This window comes from Chenopodium quinoa, unplaced genomic scaffold (assembly GCF_001683475.1).
Source record: "Chenopodium quinoa cultivar QQ74 unplaced genomic scaffold, ASM168347v1, whole genome shotgun sequence".
Taxonomy (NCBI): Eukaryota; Viridiplantae; Streptophyta; class Magnoliopsida; order Caryophyllales; family Amaranthaceae; genus Chenopodium; species Chenopodium quinoa.
Genome location: NW_018743977.1, coordinates 3970788 through 3978644, shown reverse-complemented (window position 1 = coordinate 3978644; position 7857 = coordinate 3970788).

The window sequence follows — 7857 nt, the reverse complement described above, 5'->3', positions numbered from 1 at the left end:
AAAAAAAAAAACTTCTTTTGATTTTTTTTTTTTATAATTAAATCTACCTTAATTTAATTATTGTTTTTTTAGTTTTGTGATGATTTTAGGATGTTTAATAATAAGTATTTTTATATATTAATTTTCAGATTTAACCCTAAATTAAAAAGTCCCAAATTGAAAACCCTAGGTTTCTAAATTAATGTATATTATTGGAATTTGATGGTAGGTGATTTAAATTATTGAAATAGGTGTTTTAAAACATAATTATAGCAATTTAAGATGTTTTAATAATGCTGGAATTTTTATATATAAGCTATAATTAAGTTTCTTGAAAGGAATTTTAATTACCCATTAATTGGGAATAAAAGTAAGGGTTTTAAATTAAATTTCAGATTATTTTAGAGGGTTTATGAGTGATTTAAAGAGAGTATTTATTGCTGGAAATTTAATTTGTGTGAAAGAGGTATTAATACTCTTTGTAATTTTGGTTTGTAGGAGATTTCCAAGTGAGTGATTTTATTTAGTCGTGGCGATTTTGAGTTCATATTCAAGGTACGTTTGCGTACTTGGTAATGTTTAAGTGTATAAGAAGCATGCTAGACTTTGTTTAATTAATTCCAAGTAGTATCATGATAGGTGTTGATTGGAATTTGTTGATTTGATTGATGTTGATGAATGATTTGTGATGTATGAATTATTTATAGTGAATTGGTGATTGGAATTAATTATGTTGGCATGTTGGTTATGAACCACACTTTTATTATTGGCATGTTAGAAAGCATGTTTAATTAAACTAAATGTTTAATTTGGTTGAGAATATGAAAAGGGAATTTTATTATGGTTCATTTAATTTTTATTGATGCTATAAGCATGAGGAATGAGCTATTTAAGTGTCTATGTATACGAGGACTAAATTATATTTTGGTGCCCAAGTGCACTTAAGGTGTTTCTAACACCGAGGGGTAGGATTTGTGGCGCATTATGCGTTTAAAGGGAATTTTGTTATGGTTCATATAATTTTTATTGATGCTATAAGCATGAGGAATAAGCTATTTAAGTGTCTATGTATACGAGGACTAAATTATATTTTGGTGCCCAAGTGCACTTAAGGTGTTTCTAACACCGAGGGATAGGATTTGTGGCGCATTATGCGTTTAAGGTGTCTTTGACACCGAGGTAGATTAAAAAGGGTTCAACTAAAATTTATGTGGTCACTAATTATTCAAGAATTTAAATTGGTATGTTTGAATGCTTGAATAAATTATAGTGTTTGATTTGTGTTGTGTTTGAGAGTCATCACCAAGTCTAGTAATTTGTAAATAACGTAAAGTGAAAGAGATTACGCACCAAAACTTTTGGAACGTATATACCTTGAGTATGAACATATGGGGGGAGTTATGCGACTTTATATTTGACAATAACTTCTACTGGAGTACAAGACGCTGTGTTTTCCTTTTTATTATGCGTAGGAATTCCACCACTTACGAGTGGTTCTTTTATACTTTCACGGTTAGCTCCCGTGTTAGTACCCCTTTATTGGGGCAGGTTAGGGGGAACCCCGTTCGATGCGTAATCAAGCTAAATAATTGGACTAGTTATTTGTCTAGATAAGTGTTGAATGTTTGTATGCTTGTAAACAGGTGCAACATGGTAAGTTGGATGATGATAGGATGAAAGCATGTTAGTGTGTTTTTCTTACGCTTATGTACTTAGCTTTGCTGATTGTGTGTTTGTATGTTTGTTTGGCCTTGTCTTTGCTTTGGTCCTACAACGACCCATTTCTAATGGCAAGTAATGGGGACAGGTAGAGAGAAGCTTTTCAGGTGATGAATCATATTCATGAAGGGCATGAGTGAAGAGCGAATCATGCTTAGTTCTCATAGGAATGTGATGTGTTTTATTTGCTTTAAATATTATTTTATTTTATTGATCATGAGACTAACGTAAAGGTTTTTAGTATGGTTTGGTTTTAAGGGCCTACGATGGTTCCAAATTGTAGATGACTTTGTTTGACTTTTACTTTCGTTTGGTTTAACTTTTTTTTAAGTTGACTTGTTTTAATGGTTTTAAAGAAAGTCTTCCGCTGTGTGAGTCTATTAATATTTGTCTTAGCCGTTTTCACAGTGGTGGTAATGTCTTAGATTTTCCTTCTTCGTATTTTGAAAGGGCAAAACTTGGTATTTTAAGGAAAGGAATTTCTAGGGTATTACAACTCCATCCAACCGGAGCCTCCGTTGTTTTGTAGGTACAGGCGCTCAAAATCTAGTCTTGGTGACTAACTCTCCCGAGGGACACAAAAAACCCAGAAACAGTTGGTACTTGATACGAACGTATAGGACTAAAAAATATGGGAAGATTTATAGGTATGAATCATCATGGTATTACTTGTTATGTTTAGCATGGGTTTCATACATACTTAATGAACGGACTGTATCTTTTGAGTGGTTGTTTGTTACTTTTCTTCATTTTATGTGGAGAAAAAGTTTTTTTTTTTTTTTTTTTTTTTTTTTTTTTTTTTTTTTTAACAAAAAACTATATTTTAATATTTATTTTCTTATTCTATGATCCCCTCCCAAAGCCACTACTTTTTTTTCTTTTTTTTATTACTTTTCAATAAATTATTAACCCCATTATCTTTCAATTCTTTTACAATTTTTAATACTCCAACTACCCTTATTTTATTTAAGTCGATTAAATTACCTAAAACTAAGTGTCAGTTAAAGTATAACACTTATTAAAACACAAAGAAAATACTATTATGACTTATTAAGCACAACTATTGTAGCTGGTAAAAAAAAAGTTTTCCTCTTTAGTGTTATCATATATTATGTGTATGGCATTGATTAAAGTTCAAAGAAGCACATTAAAACATTGAGAGCTTTGGATGGTTTTGCAGATTTGTTTGGTTATTTGTTGAAATACTGTGAAACTCCTGCTGAATTTGAGTATTTTTGGAATAGGTAATTTTATTATTTTTGAGATTTAGTGTTTTACAATTATATTAGTTATTTGATGCAACGCTAAGTGAAGATAGATGTTACTAAGTTAAGCAAAAAAAGTTTAAAGGCACAAGTAAGAAAGCAAGTATGAAAAGAGGTTTATGAAAGAATGCTTGTATTAATGCTTGAGAGAGTATACAATTGTGTGGATCAATGTTATCAGGATCGGGATTCTACTCAGGATCGGAAAGACCTATCAGGATCGGATCGTAGGATCGGATCGTGGGATTGCACGATCCTACCAATTTTCGATTTTAAGACATAGTACATGTATAAAATTGTTGTGGGATCATATTTTTTGTAAAAAAAAGACTAATAATGCAATTATTTGGTGATTTACTCATTAAAAAGGCGATACTTCATTAAAAAGCTAATTATAGCTAATATTTCGACATTTTTCTCAATAAATTTGTACATAAGAATCTTGAGAACAAGGCAATAGTTATGAGTTCAATGACAAAATAATACACATAATGACATAAAATAGTTTTAATTACAAAACACTTAGATCTTAGTTTTAATTAAAATATATTCATCAATCATCATATCCGAAACTCAAATTGCCATAATCAACATCATCACTTCTAACATCAGTTCCTCCTGTACTAGTTGGCTCATTTTCAAAGTTGTTGCCAACACCACCAGCACGCACAACACCACAATATTTGCATCTTACTTTCTTACTTTCACTATCTACCTCAGTACCATGTTCCCAGCCTGGGTCAGTTCTATTACCAGCAGAATTTTTCCTTTTCTTTTTAACAGAGCTTGCAGTGGCTGACATAATTCGAAGGATCAATTTTAACAGAGGCGCATAAATAATAACAACCTACAAATATAAAGGGAAAATTCGATACAAAAAAGAATTGAGCACTTCAACCTAAATTGAATAGCAGTAGAAAATCGAACAAAATCTAAAGTCTAAACAAAACCCCTAAATTGAATAGCAGTAGAAAATCCCTAAATTGAATAGCAGTACAAAAAAGAATTCGATACAAAATCTAAAGTCTAAACAAAATCCCTAAATTGAATAGCAATAGAAAATCGAACAAAGAACATGCAAATTTACCAAAAACAATCCCTAAATTACCAAGCAAAAAAAAGAAAAATTGAAAAATTCATAATTTAGGATTTACTTTAGGAACGTACGACATACGAGATTTGCAGCTAGATTATTTGCAAGCTTGTAGCAAAAAGATAAGTTTATGCTTGTGCTTAAATATGATAATGGTGAAAATGGGGATTTGGGTTGGAGTTGAATGTCTGTGAAAATGGCGAAAATGGTGAAAATGGGGATTTGGGTTGGAGTTGAATGTCTGTGAAAATGGCGAAAATGGTGAAAATGGGGTTGAATGTCTTGAAACTATTGAAAGTGGATGAAAAAAGGGTTTTTACATTATTTTTTGTCTAACTTGGGGCTAGAATATTAATGGGCCAGCCCATAGTTTGTTTGGCTGACTAAACACATAACTTTAAGCATTTGGGTAGGATCGTTGGAATCGACATAGAATCGCGATCCCACCGATCCTATACGATTCTAACGATCCTATGCCCGATTCTTTGCAAATCTGATCTTAAGCACGATTCAAGTCGCTTGATGATATAAGGATCGTAGGATCGTACGATCCTACGATCCGGATCGCGATTTTAACAACATTGGTGTGGATAATAAAAAAAAAAACAAGGGGGAGGCTCCCTATTTATATTCCTCCTTTCAACCTAGATCCTTCATATCTAGAGTGTTCTTAACCTCCTCAAATGAAGGGTTCTACACACACAAGTTCTAGAGACTTCTACACCATTCTAAGCATGTGACATAATGCTCGTCAATTTCTTAATCTCAAATCTTTTTAGATTTTATTGAAGATACACATGGCCTTAGATAGGCTTTAATTTACAAATTAAAATGCAAGAAAATAGCTAAGATTCTTAAGATAAATAAGGAATTTTTTTGTGCGAAACTACTACCCAATAAAACCAAAATTTGTAAGAAACTGCCTAATAAAAAAATATTGTAAGAAACTGTCTAATAAAAGGTAAAATATTGTAAAATACTACCTTTGGCCGGATTTCCACTGTTGTATTAATTTTCTAACGTTGACCCATCACAAAATACCCCCAGCCACCGCTTTCATCCCCAAACCAACACAACCTGCTTGAAACAACTTTTACCATGAAGCCACCCTCCAACCCCAAAGCCACCACCTCTTACCCCAAAACCACCATCTCATAGCTTAAAAGTACCCCCACTAACTCGGAATATCCCCCACCCTGAAAATAGCGTTACCACCTTGAAAACCAACCCTTGTGGTGGTTTCGGGGGTGTTTTAGGTGGGTCAACACCGGAATATTACATCAATGGTGGAAATCAGGCTAGTGGTAATATTTTACAATATTTAACCTTATTAGATATTTTCTTACAACATTTTTTTTAATAGGTAGTTTCTCACAAAATTTGGGTTTTATTAAATATGTTTTCACAAACATAATCCAAAAAATAATCGTAATAGCAAATCTCAAAATTAAAGAATCCTAACATGTTTTAAACATGGAAAACCCACGTAAATTTGTAGTTGGTCTCTCACATTTGTATCGATTTTTTAGAAAGATGTTTACGAACATCTTACACCAAATTGACATGTGATCTCTTATGTCGACCCTTGCCAACAAATGGCTCGTGCAACCTTCTTTGCATTAGGCACATTGACTGTGTCACGTGGTCAATATGTCCTCAACATACTCAACTAATCTTAGACAAAGATGGCCATCACACTAAATTTTGACCATACTCTTTTTAATTTAGATCAAGATACAAACTTTACTCATGGATGTAGATCCAAATATGGATCCCTCAAATCATAAATTTAAAAAAAGTTAATAAAAAGGCGACAATTGGTCCATTGTAAAACTACCTAAGACGCCAAGGCGATGATGAATCGAACCAACATCATACTCCGATTATCCATCCACATATATATCACATATGTGATGCTGAAAACTAATTAATGGCAAGTCATCACGAACAAAAATTCCCAAAGACAAACAAATGCTAAAAAAAACTACACTTTAGGCAAGTAAAGATAACTCCATGCACGCTTACTACCGTACCACTTTTAACATGCAACTATAAATTAACTATATTTCATACTACACCAATATACTCGATCATTATCAACACATTTTTAAGTAGAAAAAAATAAAAATGGAGTGTTCTGAAGTGCCTGAAAATGTCAGAAATCGATCTGATCAAAGAAGCAAAGAGGGCAGGGTTTGACGGTTTGGATTCCCTAAAGTAATTAAGACCACAATTATATTAGATAACATGGAAATACATACGTCATAATGATGATATAAATAGCGTAAGATATGGTTTTTCTTGTATTACTTTTGTTTTCTTGCTGTTCTTTACTTGCCCTTTTAACTAGGGGAAAAGTCAAACGTATGCATCAAGTAGTTGTAGAAATTTGGACCCAATTCTACTTAAAATTGAATAAATATGAGTATTTGAACAAATAAAGCATTTAATTTTAGTACCAATTTTGAGATTTTACATCATTTTACATGGTTGGATAGATATTGATGAGTACTATAGTATTTATGCCCTTAGATTTGGCATTGACATCATCCACAATCTATGCACTTCAGACATTTTGCTCTAACATGTGATGAAGATGATGATGTGTGCCCGTAAATTTAAAGGAATTTTAAGGTAAAATTAATTAATATTGGATTATATTATTGACACTTTAAACACTTCTTAAGATTTTCTGTGTTTGATTGGTTTAAATTCTTTGTCAAATCTGTTGAAACAAGACATTTTATCAAACAATGTTGCTAAGATAAAGTAAATTTACTGGAGTAGTGTATTATGCCTACAATTTTGATAAGGATCGAGTAACTAGCTAGCTAGCTAGTACGTACTCTCTATGTTTCAAAAAAGCACTACCTATTACTATTGTCTGTCTGTTTATGTTGTCAAAATCTAAAAATATGCCACCGCATTTGAATCCATTTAATTTAAAGTAGGTTCAATTGCAAGCTTGTGTTAATGCAAGTAATTTGCATGGAGTACTAACTCTTCTTTAAATCAAAACTAAAATTGGCATATTATTGACCTAGATATGTCTAAGGCCAATTAAAAGCTCTTCCTTGAAGGATTATTGCTCAAGAAAATCAAATCATTTGTTCAGTGGTTCATCACCCTCATTCTTGTAAAAAAAAAAAAAAAAAAAAAAAAAAAGATATAATCCTTAAATTAGATAATCTAGTCATCAATTTGGACCATATATAAGTCTCTAAAAACTATACGTAGTACATTGTATGAGGCCATTTCCATTTGCCAAAAGGCTTGTCAATATGTTTTGCCCTCGTTGGAAAAAAAAATACAGTATATACATAGGATTTATTACACCATTTCCCCCTTCATATAATCGTTGTACCACATATGTAGATTGCTTAGCGAAACCTTGTTCAAACCTTTTTACCTTAAGCAATTCAGGTGGTACATGAAGTATGAACACGAGTATTAAACCTTCATATTAAACCTAATTTATAACACATAAATTTTCCCTTCATATTAAACTTTCCATTTATTGTCAAAAAACTTAAACTTTGATAAATCAAATGGATGAACGATTAAACCAACTATGATTTGTTGGAGATTTCTTAGTAATCAACTTGACATTGACTTTTAATTGATTTTGGCTTTCTTAGTATTATGATTAGTTAGTTGTTTGTTACAATGCATTTAGTGTATAAGCAGGGGCGGACCCACCTTTAGTCATAGTGGGTCCGGTGACACAGTATTTTTTGTAAAAATAAAATATCAAAGAGACCCCTTATTATAGATAGGTGGTCTCTTTGACGCTGCTATTGG